Below are 17893 nucleotides of genomic sequence, written 5' to 3' on the forward strand. Positions count from 1 at the left end.
TAAACAGTTTTAATTTTTTATTTAGGTTTATTTGTATTGTAAATTATTGTTATTAATTATAAAATTTTTTTTATATTGTGGATGATTTAATCAAAGAATATACCATCTTTCTTATGGATTGAACTTACAACCCTTTGGTTAATATGAAATTTTTGAAAGAAGAAAATGGATATAGTTTACTTTAATGAAAGTGGTCTTACATGGTATCTAAAATTGTAAAGAAAATGATTGGCTTTTAACTTTTAAGATGTAAAAGATTCTAAAAGTTATAATTTTTTAGTCAAACTTTTTTTTTTGTAAAATATTAATTCTAATTATAAAAAGATCCAATGAGTGCTTAGTGCTCTATTTATTCTCATGAGAGATTGATTTGTGTGAATCACTACTCATGAAACATGAGTCAATGAGTTTGACTAAGAAAACTACACAGATAGCAATATCATAATTTGACTTGTGAAAAAATGTCCTACTTATCAATTGATGAGCTCAAGGGGCCTTTTAATGGATGGTTCATAAGGCACAACACTTGGTGAAGGTTTTGCAAATGGGGTTGCAACTAGAATGGATCTAACTATGGAGGAAACTTTGTAGTTAAGCACGCTCGAGCTAGAGTAGTACTGGGATGGGTGACCTTTCGGGAAGTCTCGATGCTTCACCTCTATGAGCATCATCTAGATCCAGTGATTGCTAAGCATTCTATTTATTCTCATGAGAGATGGATTCGTGTGAATCACTACTCATGAAACAAGAGTCAATAAGTTTTACTCAAAAAACTACATAGTTAAATCTTGAATAGCTATATCATGATTTGAATTGCTGCGAAAAAAATGTCCTCCTTATCAATTGATGAACTTAAGGGGATTTCTAATGAATGGTTCATAAGACACAACACTTCGTGAAGGTTTTGCTAATGGGGTTGCAAGCAGAGTGGGTTTAGCTATAGAGGAAACTCTGTAGTTAAGCGTGCTCAAGTTGGAGAAGTATTGGGATGAGTGACCTCCGAGGAAGTCCTGATGTTTCACCTCTGTGAGCATCACCTAGATCCAATGAGTGCTAAGTGTTTTATTTATTCGCATGAGACATGGATTCATGTGAATCACTACTCATGAAACACGAGTCAATAAGTTTGACTAAAAAAACTACATAGTTAAATCTTGATAGCAATATCATGATTTGATTCGCTGTGAAAAAATGTCCTATTTATCAATTAATGAGCTTAAGGGGCTTTCTAATGAATGGTTCATAAGGCACAACACTTGGTAAAGGTTTTGTAATTGGAGTTGCCAACAAAGTGGGTTAACTATGGAGAAAACTCTGTAGTTAAGTGCGCTTTAGCTGGAGTAGTACTGGGATGGATGATCTCCCGAGAAGTCCCAATGCTTCACCTCTGTGAGCATCACCTAGATCCATTGAGTGCTTAAGTGTTGTATTTATTCTCATGAGAGATGGATTTGTATGAATCGCTACTCATGGAACATGAGTCAATGAGTTGACTCAAAAAACTATATAGTTAAATTTTGATAGCAATATCATAATTTGTCTTGTGAAAAAATATGTCATACTTATTAATTGTAAAGCTTAAGGGGGATTTTTAATGAATGATTCATAAGGCACAACACTTGGTGAAGGTTTTGCAAATGGGGTACATTACACGCAGAGTGGGTTTAACTATGGAGGAAACTTTGTATTTAAGCACGCTCAAGTTGGAGTAGTATTAGGATGGGTGACCTCCCAGGAAGTCTTGGTGCTTCACCTCTGTGAGCATTGCCTAGATCCAATGAGTGCTAAGTGTTCTATTTATTGTCATGAGAGATTGATTCGTGTGAATCACTGCTCATGAAACATGAGCTAATGGGCTTGACTAAAAAAACTACACATTTAAATCCTGATAGCAATATCATAATTTGCCTTGCTGTGAAAAAAAAATCCTACTTATAATTGTATGCTTATTCAAAAAAATTCATACATTTTAACGCACTCATTTTTGTAATAACCTTTTATGCAATTTAAAGTGTTACCAGAAGAATATATAATACTAGCACAGGTAAAATCTGTGTGTGTGTGTGTAAAGAGAGAGAGAGAGAGAGAGAGAGAGAGAGAGAGAGAGAGAGAAATATAGACAGATAGATACAAAGAGAGATAGATAGATAGATAGATAGACAGATAGGTAGATAGAGAGATAGAGAGATAGATAGATAGATAGAAAGAGAGATAGATAGATATAGAGATAGATAGACAAACATATATATATATATAGGCAGACATAGAAAGACAGATAGAATAGATAGACAGATAGACAGATAGATAGACAGAGAAACATATATATATATATATATATATATATAGAGAGAGAGAGAGAGAGAGAGAGAGAGAGAGAGAGAGAGAGAGTTTTGTAGACAGACAAATAGATAGATTGAGAGACAAACAGGCAAACATACAGACATATAGACAGATAAACAAATAGATAGATAGAAAGATAGACAAACAAACAAACATATAGATAGACAAAGAGATAGATAGATAAACAAATAGATAGATAGAGAGACATACATATAGATAGATAGATAGACAGATAGATAGATAGATAGACAAATAGCCAGATAGACAAATAGATAGACAAACAAACAAATAGATAGATAGAGAGATACATAGAGAGACATATAACCAGATAGACAGACACACAAATAGATAGATAGAAAGATAGACATATAGACAAATAGACAGATAGAAGGATAGATAGATAGACAAATAGATACACAGACATATATATATATATATATATATATATATATATATATATATATATATATATAGAGAGAGAGAGAGAGAGAGAGAGATGACCCACCTTGTGCGACTCCTATTTGGTAGAGGTTGTAGATACTTTTTGACTCAATCGATTAGGTTGGTTGACCTCGACTGGAGAATTTTATCTTTGCATCAATTTGTGTGAGCTAGACACTGAGTCATTGTGTGTTCAACTTAATACTATGGTTAATATGTTCATGGTCGATGTGTTCTGACTATATGATGAAGACCTTGTTCAGTTTTGAGTGTTGATTCACTATGTATAACTCGACTTAGTTGAATCATTATGAACATTGTTTAAAACTTTTATTGATAATGTTCTAGATGGGTAAATTTCATTTAAATATCATTATGGTAGTTGAAATATGTTTGATTTTATGAGATGTCAATATAGTGATTAATTTTTTGGTTGTATCTACATGATTAAATTTTATGATGTATGATGAATGTTTAAGATTTGTATTATTAAATATAATAATGCTATGGAATTTCGATAAGATGTCATAATTTAAGATATTATTTTATTTATTGTCATGTTGGCAATACTGATGTGTTGGCATGTTTGAGGTTGTGAGTGTGTAGGTACTGAAGCTAGAAGGGTGGTTGAGGTAGAGGAGTGTAGCTCCTTGGCAGGGTTGACCTGAAATTTGTTTCGTGTAGTTATGCACACACACATATTTACTATATTTTGTTTTAAATTTATTATCATTTAATTTCGAAGTAAGTTCGAATTAGAAATTTTTCAATGAATAAGCATAGGTGAATAAAAGTATGGTTTTGTTTATTATCTAATCTAATTGAACATTAAATTCATATAAACATAATTAGGAAACAAAAGGTATTCCTTCTTTTACTAATTTGTAACTAGCTTATATATATATAATAAGCCGAGAAGGATCCTTCTCGAGGCCCTTATTTTTATAATCCCATAATTTTCATCATTCCATATTTATGTGAGTCTAAGAGGCGTGAGGAAATGATTTGAGACTCTTGATCTGCCTCATTTTTACTTCCATTTCCTCTCTGTAATTTTCACGAATTTAATTATAATTATATTTAGTCTATTTCTATTTTATTTTTCTGAAATGTAAATGAAAGTCAATTTTTTTTCAAAATGTAAAATGTTTACATTTAAGATTGCTGCCACTGTAGAAAGCCTCTCGACTTAATTAATAATTTTCAATTCGGAAAAGTATAGTTTTGAGTTAGTGGTGGATGCTTTTAATTTAACTATAAGTTTAGTTTAGTTTTTTTTTTTTTTTCTTTTTTGGTTCGGAAGCCAAGTGTAATTTTTTTAGTTTGAATTATCTTGTTTGTTGGTGAAGTGACGGAAGAAGGATCCGTGCAAAGAGGAAATCCATTAAACACTAATGACTTTTATTTAATTCGAGAGAATGCCAAAAGAGAGGAACCACAACATTTATAGAGGGAGATATTTTTATTTATGTAGAGGGTGATCCTTAGAAGAGGAGTGTTGGCGTGAAGGAGAGAGGGTAGTGTTGTTGCAAGGAGAGACATCGATTTTTTAGAAGTAGCGGCTGGATTAGCATTGGAAGAGGAGGAGGAGACATTTTTCCTTGCCATTAAGAGCTCATGAGATTTCCTGTTATGGGGTCGGAGGCGGGGGCTTCAGGCATCATCTTGGCTTCTCCAAATCGTTTCTAGGTTCCTTTCTGTGATTGATTCGCTGTTAATTATCTGTGATTTGAGTCATGTTCTGTTTTATTTATTATTTATAGGAAGAATTACAATATGCATCGAAAAGTTATTAATAGCATAAGATTTATTTCTTGAAATCTTCTATGAATGGAATAAGACGTCATAATGCCAAATAGAAGTAAATTAGTTAAAAATGTTGGCAGGAGTTTGATGCGGTTGTTTTGTTTTATAATTTCATGTGTTTGCTGTCCAATTTTCATTGTTCTCTGTAGAGTAATCAACACACCTGTTAATCGCATCTGACAGTTGTAGAGTTGTTTGACTTTTATTTGGTGAAGTAATGTAGCTGTACCATGTAAATATGGAGAGTTTCTTTGCCAAGTCAACTTTTATTGAAAATCGATTCTTGTGAACCTTTGTCTCCTAAGGGATTCACTTGCAAAATCTGAGAAGACAGTCGTTTATCCAGTCCTCCATGTGTGACATTTATTTGATTTGATTTTATACTCACTAGGAATGATGTTGTGTGATTACTATGATACAGTATTTCCTTTCCTCTAGCACTCGTGCCGAATTCTTTTGTTTACTCGATATTGCTTTTAAAACATGACACATTTGCAAACGCTTCTTTTGGGAGAGTATTTAGAAACATCCAAGCCAGTTTTTGGGAAACATCAGTATGCTGAGGCTGAATATTTACCCTTACCACAGTTTGTGATTACGTTGTTTTCTATTCCATATGAGTTTGTGTTGGAAAATCATTCCTCTATCACTATTTAACTATCAACTTATATAACATATTGTTGATTTGCACATTTCCATTGTTGTCAAAGGGCAGGGAGTCCTCATATAACATATTGTTGATTTGCACATTTCCATTGTTGTCAAAGGGCAGGGAGTCCTCTAAGATTAGAGTGTTATGCCAATTCACATTTCTTTAGGCTTTAGCATGCTGTAGGTAAATTTCATGTTTATGCTTTGTTTCATCATAAACCTTCATTCATTTGAGTGATGTTTGTGTGGGGGAGTGGTGTTCATACTTTCCTCAAGCAACATATTCAGCTTATTTCTTGTCAAATCCTCATGTGTAGATCTGTGAATACGTGGAGTCTTCACTTAACATTATATCAAATGAGAACCTCATACTTAGCAAACATATAGTTTTTGACTTCCACACCATAATACTTTTAAATTACCTTGTGTGATAGGTCAAAAGTTAAATTAGTTAACGTGAGTGTTAACCTTGGACTGTTTTGAATGTTGAGCATACAATGGCCGATTCACCCTTGATTAACAACTTGGATATGCCAAATTAATGATAAATATGGGTATAGATATAACAAATATTTTGAAGTTAGTTAAAATTTTCTTTTTACAAATATAATCATTGGTTGTTTACTTCATTTAACGTAGAATTGAAAGAATTTATTTCATGTTAACATTTACTCGTATTAGACATCATAAGAGGTATAGAGGTTACTTGAGTTTTGTTAAATTTTATGTTATTCACCTCCTAAAAATCTCATAAGTTGGTTTATGTGTAATGTTTTATAGTTAATGTATATACAAGCTTTTTAGGAGTTTCCTTATGAGTTAGAGGTTTGGCAATTTACATAAAGATATGATTGGGAAAATGGATTTAGAATTTTGGGAAGGGTTTTGAATGTGGGTTTAAAGAGGAGGGTAATTGAGGGAATTGTATTGTTTTCTTTAGAAATTACCTACTAGTCTTATACACTAAACTGGTTCATGATGCTTGGCCAAGCTCCATAAAACATTTATGGATATGATTGAAATGCATTGGCTATTTTATATTGTTTTCCCTCTTCCACATCCTTGTGTATGTTTCTACTAGACATATGTGTAAGTAGATTAGGAACTTGGCTACACTAGATCCTTCAAATCCAATTGTGCTGAGTTGCTAGCTTTTTCGTGCTAGGGTCGGGTAGTTCTTCTTAACTAGAGAAGCTCAGGGAGCTAACCACTCCATGGTTAGGCGGTAAAAGTGCCTAAACCACTCTTCCGTCTCATGATAGCAGATGGACAGTGTTCCGATGGCTTGGAGACAGGAATACATGCAGATGGACATTAAGGTTCAATAACATGTTATTTTATATGTTTTATGTTATCATACGATTTATACCATATGATATATTGATGCTATGCTTATGTTTGGCATATAGGTCGACATAGTTTGTGACATAATATTGATGTCTTATTTGTATATTTCAGTATCTTATACTTTTGTAGTTTCGACATGTGGTCAACTTGTATTAGAAACAAACGACATTAATTATGTTTGACATTATGATATTTATGACATGTTTCGTCTTTGTGACACGTTTGAATGTCGTTGTAATTAATTTTTTACTTTGATGAAATAAGAATAAGTGGTTATGCAAATGTAGTCGACATTTGACTTTTTCAATTTTAGTTTTCTACATTTTATGGTTGTTTTGCGTATGTGGAAATGTTGGAGAATTTGGTTCTTACAAATATATAGATATATAGATAAAAAGATAGATAGACAAATAGATAGTCAGATAGATAGATAGATAGATAGAGAGATAGATAGATAGATAGACAAATAGATGAACATATAGACAGACATATAGATAGACATAAAGATAGACAGAAAGATAGACAGAAAGATAGATAAATAGACATAACATATATACATACAAATATATAGATAGAAAAATAGATAGATAGATAGATAGATGGGTAGATGGATAGATAGATAGATAGACAGACAAACAAATAGACAGACAGATAGATAGATAGAGGGATAGATAGATAGATAGAAAGATAGATAGAAAGATAGGTAGATAGATAGTTAGATAGAAAGATAGAGAGTTAGATAGATAGACAAACAAACATATAAAAAGGTAGATAGATTGATAGATAGATAAAAAGACAAACAAAAAAACAAATAGATAGATAGACATACAAACATATAAATAGATAGATAGGTAGACAGATAGATATATAGACAAATAGAGAGATAGAGAGATAGACAAATAGAGAGATAGAGAGATGGATAGATAGACAAACAAACATACAAATAGAGAGATAGATACATAGATAGAAATGAAAAATGTTGACAGAAATTAATTGTTGATTAACTTTCTAATGTTTAAAAATGTTAATCTTTGTTTTAAACACATTATCTGTATATCTTATGAATTAATACTAGATCTTATATTTACAAGTGCTTTACTTGAAATAAAAATTAAAACTTTTGTAATCATTGTTAAGGAACCAATCCTCTATGAGGTTACCTCTCTATCAAATTTAACATTAATCATGAATTCACTTTAGTGATATTTGAATTTTAATGTTCTAATTAAGTTTTTTATAATCATTGTTGATAAATCAGTCCCTCTCTTGAAATTTATGACTACAAACTTTAACTAACATTTAACATTAATCATGAATTCATTTTAGTAATATTTGAATTTTTATGTTCTCAATTCATTTTACATTTCGAAGTTTTGTTTATTGGTATATTTCATGGGCTCTTAAAGTACGAGGAAATTTCCTAGATCCAACCCCTACCATTTCATCAAGATCAATCAAAGAACATTAAAACATAGGTCTTGTTAAATTGTTTTTGGCATCAAGCATAACTCATAACTCTTGTTTATGTTATTAGAAATTAATCCTTATTTTTATAGAATTGGTGTGCCTATCTATATGTTGCATAGATGAGACTAGGCAAGAGCCTACAACACAACGACAACTTGTGAGCCTCTCATGTGGGAGGTCTTGGAATCACATTCGCTTAACACATAAAACTAATTAATTACAATAAATAACAATAATTAATCTAGGCTTCAACCGTTTACCGATCCTATATATATATATATATATATAAAATCAAATATTTTATCTATTTAAGCTTACTCAATCGAAAAATATGATCATTTTTGTTCTGTAATGCCCCGCCAAGGGATCCAAAGAATTAATCTAAAATTTCACTAAGTTTACCAAATAATTTTTTTTTAAACATGAAAGATAACCATTCACAACACTTGCGGAAGCAATAGAAACAATTCGAATAAAAGTACACATAACATAACATAACAGATTACATTCTTTAAAGATCCCTTAACGTTGAATCACATCTAATCATAACTTATTCATTTAACATCACATCCTTATGAAATAACCATGATACATCCAATGTTCATAAATTACATTTTCAGATTACTCAATCATCCATTGTACATGTTAAAAGCTTAAAAGAATATACATCCGTGAAAATAAACTACATCATCATCCAATATTAATCCATGATGCAATAACATAAATGAAACCACATATCATACATGATACATCATCACAAAAGATTTAAACATCCATCATAATAGATAACCATAAATCACAAACATAATAAACTAAGTGCACGGTTCCTCCCAACCGTAAATAGCATCATTAGACCATCGTGGATCCTAGCTATCCCTCTGTGTGTAACATTTCCAAGCACCAAAGAGATCATCGGTATTAACATAGTAGGAATGTCACTCCTAAAACATCCTACTAACATGCAAAGTAAAGCATAAGATAACATCATCTAACATATGCAAATGATCAATATAAGAACATACTAGTAAATACATCTATCATAGGGTATATCATCTATCATAGGGTATATCATCTATCATAATGCTCCAAGATCATAATGAAGATAAATACCAACCAAGAAAGCATTAGCCACGGTGTCTCAGATGTAACTCAAATGATAAGAGTGGAAAATACACTACCACCTGACCGCGTGGTACCTAAGTGGTCCACTCCCACTGTGCTAAGAAGATAATCTCAAGTCTCAAATAGGCTATCATAATCACATAGCATAGATACTCTCTAAGTCCAAGAATCCTAAAAGTATACTAACTCAAAGGTTCCATTCACACAAAACCGACATCTAATTCCTAGAGGCACAACAATGACATGTAGGAAACCTACTATGCAAGTGGGAAAGTGTCATCGCAATTATCACGTACAAGTTACCCTGGCAGTTAGCTAAACTCCACGGGTCCATACTGATCTCATGCGGCCACTAGTATCCTCTCATACTGACGAGGCATACTACAGAATGCAAGGTCGCAACCATGCGTTCTCACTACTCCCATCCTAGCCTGTACAAGCACTCAAGGCATGGGCGAGAACATCAAAACAATTATCTTTTTAGGTTCATTTAATCCCCATTTAGTGTGTAAATGTTACCACTTATTAACCAAGCTTACAATGAGTTACCTTGGTAGCCACTTAGGGCTACGACCCCCATTGCAAGCCACTTTCCGACACTACAAGTAGATTACCTACCCTAAGCTCATGGAATCATAAAATCACCACAGTCCTGTACAAACGACTGTAAAGAAAATCCAAAAGATAATCCATAAAAAGAATTATCAAATATCCATGATAAAAACATCAAATATACATAAGAAGAATCATCAAATCTCCAAGATAAGAATCATCAAATCTCCATGAGCATCTGAAAAACATCCATAGAAAATCATGATCACAACAGTTCTCTATTGGCAACTAAAGGCATCACTGATAATCATAAGTATCCATTGGTTCTTAATAACCAAAATACATTTCAGTCATACTGATCGAAGACTCCAAAATGGTTGAGTCAAACATGTCACAACATGACATCATCAAGAAATAAATCCACATTTTAGTCCCATCATGGTGACTAGAAAATAATCTAAGGATAACTGATCGATGACTCAAAAATGATTAGCTCAAGTGTCTCATACACATACATCTCAGCTTCACACATGAAGACTGATGAACAAATACAAACATTTCATAGAGCATACAATCACATTACTATGGTTGGGCTTATAAAGATTGAGACCAAATAAGATCAACAAGCCATCACATCTCATAACCCCCGAACCTCTGGTCATAACCTAGGACTGGTCAACACTAGTCAACCCAAAACCCCAAAACAAGAAGCATAGAGAATACACGATGCAAACACATGTTTTGGTTTTGCTATATTACATAGTTGAATAATGTGTAGGGGTTTCCTGTTTTTGTTTGCAAGTATACTTCAAGTGTCTTAAGTTTCATCATTTGACCTACAAGTCAACTCATTTGTTTTTCGATAACATTATCTTTCTATTATTAAGAATTACATTCTAAGAATAACTTAAGGACAAATATTTATTCATTAAACTGATCATCATTGACCTTTAATTAAATTGTTCTCTTCATTTAACTAAGATCCATATTACTAATTAAATAACTTTTCAAACTTTCAAGGATCATTATTCGTTATATTATAAGAGGACCACTTATCATTCTTCAAATAAGAGATCATAACTTTATTAGAATGATCAATTAATATTAGTTCACAATCCTTGACCTTTTATCATCCTAATAATTCTCAATTATATATTACTAAGTCTTCACCATTAAAATATCTAAAGTCGTTATTCAAGTCATCGGAATAAGACCTATCAATTTTGATATCAGTATTTCATTAAAAGAATTATATCAATTAAATCTTCATTACATAACTTAATTATTAATTAAGTCTAATTAACTCTCATTAATTGATTTAATTAATAATTGCATAACCATAGCAACGTTCCAATTAACATCAGTTGACTAATAACTAACTAGAATTCTGCAAGTTGAAAGTCAACTAATACTCAAATGACCATATTAATAATTCAATAATAATAATCTTGTTAATAATTAATAACAAGCTATATTGAAAATTTTAATAATAATTCTGTAATGACCACATTCGTCTTTCTTATATGAATACTGATGTTTCCTTAATTAATCTGTATTATCAATAATCATTTAGATCATTATATTATTATTTATTAATAATTTGCTAGACCCAACAAACATTAATAAATGATAAACTATAAATAATCGATCTAGAGAAAAACTTAACATAAGCTTCATTAGCTAACTCTTAATGAGTTATTTAATAATACATAACATATTAATAACATAGCAATGATATAATATAACAATGACTCTTTATCTTTTTAATACTTAATTAAATCTCATATAATTCGCCATTTGCGACTTCAAACAACTTAAATAAGATTAGATTAAATATTATCCAAATTGGAATCTCCTAATTGAATTATTAATCATAATTATAATTAAAGGATGACTAACCATCTACCCAACAGAACTACTCTCACTGTATATTAGATCAACCTTCCCAATGTATGCCAAGAAGTTATGGTTAATTAAGTTGAAGGCTTGAATTTAACCATCATATCAATGAATCCACATTTTCCATTTTATCGCAATCAACATCCACTCAAACTCTATAGCTTAATTATTAGTTAAACTTAATTATTTCCAAAATAATTAAATTAACCTAATAATTCTCATAACTTTAATAATATTTCCACATTAATACACACAAACTAATATCTCCTTTTAATTAAACTATTATTAAATTTGTGTTCCACATTTATCTTATAAAATAAAAATAATAACAAAGATTAACTTACATACATATATATATATATATATATATATATATATATATATATATCTCCTTTTAATTAAACTATTATTAAATTTGTGTTCCACATTTATCTTATAAAATAAAAATAATAACAAAGATTAACTTACTTATATATACATATATATACATATATATATATACATATATATATATATATATACACATATATATATATATATATACACACATATATATATATATATACACACATATATATATATATACACACATATATATATATATATACACACATATATATATATATACACACATATATATATATATATATAATGAGAATCGAAGTATTTAATATCGATTTCTCATAACATAAACCGTTTTTAATCACTTTCCACAAAAATATTGTAATAACTTCAACTAGAATTTTAAACTTTATAATACATTAAAGGAGGGCGCTTTAGTGTTTATGCGATTTTAAAAATCGCTATGCATATTTATGCAAAGGCCGTGCGGCAGTTAAGAGGTCTGTCGCGGGTACCCGCAGGTACCCTGCGACCACAGTATCGTGGGCGTATGGAGACAGAGAGGGGGATACGGGCTGTATACCCCGCCCTCCCTTACATATATATATATATATATATATATATCGTTTTTAAAACATTTTTCAAAACATGAAACGTGATGCGATTACATAAGATCTTCACTGCGATTTATTAATTAGACCTTTTTTCAAATATATATATATATATATATATATATATATATATATATATATATATATATATATATATATATATATATATATATATATATATGTATGTATATATATATACATAAATGTATATATGTATATATATATATGTGTGCGCATATATATATATATATATATACATGCAAAGTATTATATATATATATATATATATGTATGTATGTATGTATGTATGTATGTATGTATGTATGTATGTATGTATGTATGTATGTATGTATACAAATCCAAAAAATACATTTATATTTCTATATAGGGTAAGTGCACCAAGTTGTGGTGCCAAAAGAGGGGTATAAGTGGACACCTTTTTCCTGAAATCAACAAATTTTGGACTTCAACAAGAATTTGAAGATAGTTACGCTCAAAATTTTAAGATATAACAAAAACAAAAGTCGTAGTCCTTTGAATCTAGTTTTTAAACTACTAATTTTTTTTCAAAATGGTTTAGTTTTAGGTCCTCAAAAAAGGGGGCCACAAAAAGTGGTACTGTTTATTCCAAAAAAACATAACATAGTACAAAGTGTGGTCCCCCTAAAATTTTAACCTTTTTTTTGAAATTCTTTAATTGCTCCAGTCAAAAGTTAACTATGTAGTTTATCCCAGATTTTTCAAGTAATTTTATAATGGGTATTTTTTTTTTAATGAATTTTTTAATTAGACCCATCCCAAAAACATGAAATATCTGTGTGCTCCCCCTAGAAATGATTGAAAACTAATCTAAAATAAAAACTTCTTTTTTTCAAAGTGTGTAGAATGAAGTCTAGTTTCTAAAAAACTAAGTTGTTACAAAATTCGATGAATGAGCTAAAATCTACAACCCAATTAGTACATGGTGGTTTTTGACAAAAAATGAACATACATTCAAAAGAAATTATAGATGAAAGACTTAAAATAGTTCAAATTAAAAATAAATTATATGGTTAGATAGCTAACACAGAGACCTATAATGTTATGTAACCTGATCTTATCGATACCCAACCACGAAGAATCTTGAAGGGGAGCACACAAGAAAAATCAATCATTTTTTGTATGTTTGTTGGAAAACACGTCTCAGACCTGTTTATAAACTCCAAACCTTTGGGTTGGATCTCCAAGGCAAAACCAAGCCTTAAGCTTGGTTTTAATGCAAAGCTTTGAATAGCATGTGCGCCCTATAGCGCACACGCGCTATTAAAACACTATTGAATTCGAGGTAGTGCGCACGCGCTATAGTGCGCACACACTATTGAGACCTAAATTGCAAACCAAAACCAAGAGAGAGCTAGGGGGGTGGGGCGAGGGAATGGCTATTTGTGTGTGTGAGAGAGATAGAGAGAAAGTAGGGGATGGGAGAGGGGAGAGAGGAAGTGAGAAAGAGTAGGGGTGGCAGAGAGAGTATAGGATGAGAGATAGAGGAAATGTGAGAGAGTAGGGGTGGCAAAGAGAGTACAAGATGCAAGAGAGAGAGTAGAGGTGGCAAAGAGAGAGTACGGGATGGGGGAGAGAGATTGAAAGTAGGGGATGGGAGAGAGAGGAAGTGTGAGAGAGAGTACAAATTGGGAGAGAGAGATTGAGAGTAGGGGATGGGGGAGAGAGAGAGTAGGTGGTGGGAGACGGAGTGGGAGAGGAAGAGCGAGAGAGTAGGGGTGGCAAAGAGAGTACAAGATGCAAGAGAGAGGAAGTGTGAGAGAGAGAGTAGAGGTGGCAAAGAGAGAGTACGGGATGGGGGAGAGAGATTGAAAGTAGGGGATGGGAGAGAGAGGAAGTGTGAGAGAGAGTACAAATTGGGAGAGAGAGATTGAGAGTAGGGGATGGGGGAGAGAGAGAGTAGGTGGTGGGAGACAGAGTGGGAGAGGAAGAGCGAGAGAGAGGAGGATGGGAGTGCATGTGTGTGAAAGAGAGAGAGTAGGGAATGGGAGAGGGGGAAGACAGAGTAGCTTGAGAGAGAGTAGGGGATGAAAGAGAGAGTAGGCGATGGGAGAGGGAGTGGGAAAGGGAGAGAGAGAGGGGGGATGGAAATGTGTGTAAGAGAGAAAGAGAGAGAGTGTGAAAATGTGAAAGAGGGTAGGGGTAGCAGAGAGAGAGTAGAGAGGGAGAGAGTGAGAGTGAGAGAGAGAGAGAGAGAGAGTGAGAGAGAGTGAGAGTAGGCAGTGGGAGAGGGAGAGCGAGTGAGAGAAAAAGTAGAGGATAGGAGAGGAGAGAGGGGGGATGGGTGTGTGTGAAAGAGAGAGTAGGGAATGAGAGAGGGGAGAGAGAGATAGAGAGAGTAGGGGATGGGATAGAAAGAGAGTAGGCAATGGCAGAGGGAGTGAGAGAGGGAGAGAGAGGGTGGATGGAAGAGAAAGAGATTAGGCAATAGAAGAGTGAGTGGGAGAGGGAGAGAGAGGGGGGATGGAAGTGTGTGTAAGAGAGAAAGTAGGGGATGGGAGAGAGTGTGAGAGTGTGAGAGAGAGTAGGGGTGGCAAAGAGAGAGAGTGAGAGTAGGGGATGGGAGAGAGAGGGAGAGATTGAGAGAGAGAGAGATAATAGGCGATGGGAGAGGGAGTGAGAGGGAGAGAGAGAGGGGGAATGGAAGTGTGTAAGAGAGATAGAGTTGGGGATGGGAGAGAGTAGGCAATGGGAGAGGGAGTGTGAGAGAGAGAGAGGGGGGGAATGGGAATGTGTATAAGAGAGATAGAGTAGGGGATGGGAGAGAGTGTGAGAGTTTGAGAGAGAGTAGGGGGTGGTAGAGAGAGCTTGTATAGGATGGGGGTGAGAGAGAGAGAGAGAGAGAGAGAGAGAGAGAGAGAGAGAGAGAGAGAGAGAGAGTAGGGGATGGAAGAGAGCGAGTGAGAGTAGGGGATGAGAGAGAGAAAGTAAAGAGGGAAAGAGAGTACTTGAGAGAGAGAGATAGTAGGTGGTGCAAGAGGGAGTGGGAGAGGGAGAGAGAGGGGGGATGGGAGTGTGTGTGACAAATCTAGAGAGTAGGGGATGGGAGAGGAGAGAGAGAGGGGGGGATGGGAGTGTGTGTCTATGAAAGAGAGAGAGTAGGGGATGGGGGAGAGAAAGTAGGCAGTGGGAGAGGGAGTGGGAGAGGGGGAGAGAGAGAGGGGGAATGGGAATGTGTGTAAGAGAGACATAGTAGGGGATGGGAGAGAGTGTGAGAGTGTGAGAAAGAGTAGGTGGTGGCGGAGAGAGCTCGTACGGGATGGGAGAGAGAGAGTGAGATTAGGGGATGGGAGTGTGAGAGAGAGTAGGGGATGGGAGAGAGAGAGAGTGAGAGTAAGGGATGGGATGGGAGAGAGAGAGAGTAGAGAGGGAGAGAGAGAACTTGAGAGAGAGAGAGATCTAGTAGGCGGTAGGAGAGGGAGAGGGAGAGAGATAGGGGGGATGGGAGTGTGCATGACAGATGTAGAGAGTAGGGGATGGGAGAGAAGAGAGTGGGGGGATAAGAGTGTGTGTGTCTGTGAAAGAGAGAGAGTAGGGGATGGGAGAGAGTGTGAGAGTGTGAGAGAGAGTAAGGGGTGGTAGAGAGAGAGTACGGGATGGGAGAGACAGAGTGAAAGGATGGGATAGATAGAGTGAAAGGATGGGAGAGAGTGAGAGAGAGAGTAGGGGGCGATAGAGAGAGAGAGTACGGGATGGGAGAGACAGAGTGAAAGGATGGGAGAGAGTGTGAGAGAGAGTAGGGGATGGGAGAGAGTGTGAGAGAGTTGGGAATGGGAGAGAGAGAGAGTAAGAGTAGGGGATGGGAGAGAGAGAGTAGAGAGGGAGAGAGAGAACTTGAGAGAGAGAGATAGTAGGTGACCTGGGAGAGGGAGTGGGAGAGGAGGAGAGAGAGGGATGGGAGTGCGTGTGACATATCTAGAGAGTAGGGGATGGGAGAGAAGAGAGAGGGGGGATGGGAGTGTGAGTGTGTGTGTGTGTCTGTGAAAGAGAGAGAGTAGAGGATAGGAGAGAGTGTGAGAGTGTGAGAGAGAGAGAGTAGGGGGTGGCAAAGAGAGAGTACAAGATGGGAGAGACAGAGTGAAAGGATGGGAAAGAGTGTGAGAGAGAGTAGGAGGTGGCAGAGAGAGAGAGAGTACGAGATGAGAGAGATAGAGTGAAAGGATGAGAGAGAGTGTCAAAGAGAGTAGGGGATGGGAGAGAGTGTGAGAGAGAGTTGGGGATTGGAGAGAGAGAGAGAGAGAGTAAGAGTAGGGGATGGGAGAGAGAGAGAGAGAGTAGAGAGGGAGAGAGAGAACTTGAGAGAGAGAGAGAGAGATAGTAGGTGGTGGGAGAGGGAGTGGGAGAGGAGGAGAGAGAGGGATGGGAGTGCGTGTGAGCGATCTAGAGAGTAAGGGATGGGAGAGGGGAGAGAGAGAGGGGGATGGGAGTGTGTATCTGCAAAAGAAAGAGTTTAGGGGATGGGAGAGGGGAGAGAGAGAGTAGCCTGAGAGAGAGAGAGAGAGAGAGAGAGAGAGAGAGAGAGAGAGAGAGAGAGAGAGAGAGAGAGAGAGTAGCGGATGGGAGAGAGGGGCGGATGGGAGTGTGTGTAAGAGAGAGTAGGGGATGGGAGAGAGTGTGAGAGTGAGTAGGAGGTGGCAGAGAGAGAGAGAATGGGATGGGGGAGAGAGAGAGAGAGAGTGAGAGTAGGGGATGGGAGAGAGTGAGAGAGAGAGAGTAGGGGATGGGAGAGAGTGTGAGAGAGTAGGGAGAGGGAGATAGAGAGAGGGGGATAGGAGTGCATGTGAAAAATCTAGAGAGTAGGGGATGGGAGAGAAGAGAGAGGGGGGATGGGAGTGTGTGTGTGTGTGTCTATGAAAGATATAGAGTAGGGGATGGGAGAGAGTGTGAGAGTGTGAGAGAGAGTAGGGGGTGGCAAAGAGAGAGTACGAGATGGGAGAGACAGAGTGAAAGGATGGGAAAGAGTGCGAGAGAGAGTAGGAGGTGGCAGAGAGAGAGAGAGTATGAGATGAGAGAGAGAGAGTGAAAGGATGAGAGAGTGTGTGAGAGAGAGTTGGGGATGGGAGAGAGTGTGAGAGAGTTGGGGATTGGAGAGAGAGAGAGAGAGAGTAAGAGTAGGGGATGGGAGAGAGAGAGTAGAGAGGGAGAGAGAGAGATAGTAGGTGGTGGGAGAGGGGAGAGAGAGAGAGAGAGCAACCCAAGAGAGAGAGAGAGAGTAGTGGATGAGAGAGAAGGGCGGATGGGAGTGTGTGTAAGAGAGAGTAGGGGATGGGAGAGAG

The sequence above is a fragment of the Cupressus sempervirens genome, chromosome 1, assembly GCF_028749045.1.
Source record: "Cupressus sempervirens isolate cs-2001-9-10 chromosome 1, ASM2874904v1, whole genome shotgun sequence".
In the NCBI taxonomy this organism is placed as follows: Eukaryota; Viridiplantae; Streptophyta; class Pinopsida; order Cupressales; family Cupressaceae; genus Cupressus; species Cupressus sempervirens.